Raw genomic sequence first — 697 nt, 5'->3', positions numbered from 1 at the left:
GGAGGCGGTTCGGGCCCCGCGGGCCGGATCTGGGTCGCGCGGGCCCGCGGCGACGCGCGGTGGGAACGGCGGCGGCGCGACACTTGGCGGCGCGGGAGTGGTGGCAGCCAAGCGTCCGCTAGGAGGCGGACATGTCCGACGCGTGCGGGGGATTTGTCCGGTGGCGCGAGGTAGGAGGAGCTAGGGTTTCATCCGCGAGATTTTCGGGGAAGATGACATATATATGGGTAGAGGGAGCTAGGAGAGTCCAAATGAGGTGCGGTTTGTGGCCACGCGATCGTGATCGAACGAACGAGATGATAGAAGGGGTTTAGGTGGGTTTTGGGCCAAATTGGAAGGGTGTTGGGCTGCAACACACACGAGGCCTTTTCGGTTCCTCGGTTAACCGTTGGAGTATCAAACGAAGTCCAAATGGCACAAAACTTGACAGGCGGTCTACCGGTAGTAAACCAAGGCCGCATGACAAGTCTCGGTCCAATCCGAAAACGTTTAACACCCGCACACGAAAAGAGGTACAAAGGGACACCGGGTGACATAGGAGCGCCGGATTGCAAAACGAACAACGGGGAAAATGCTCGGATGCATGAGGCGAACATGTATGCAAATGAAATTCACATGATGACATGATATGCAATGCATGACACGCAAGCAAAAACAAGTAAAACAACAACGAATAACTGGAAGACACCTGGCACAT

This window comes from Triticum dicoccoides, chromosome 1A, assembly GCF_002162155.2.
Source record: "Triticum dicoccoides isolate Atlit2015 ecotype Zavitan chromosome 1A, WEW_v2.0, whole genome shotgun sequence".
Taxonomy (NCBI): Eukaryota; Viridiplantae; Streptophyta; class Magnoliopsida; order Poales; family Poaceae; genus Triticum; species Triticum dicoccoides.
This window is presented reverse-complemented; position numbering follows the sequence as displayed.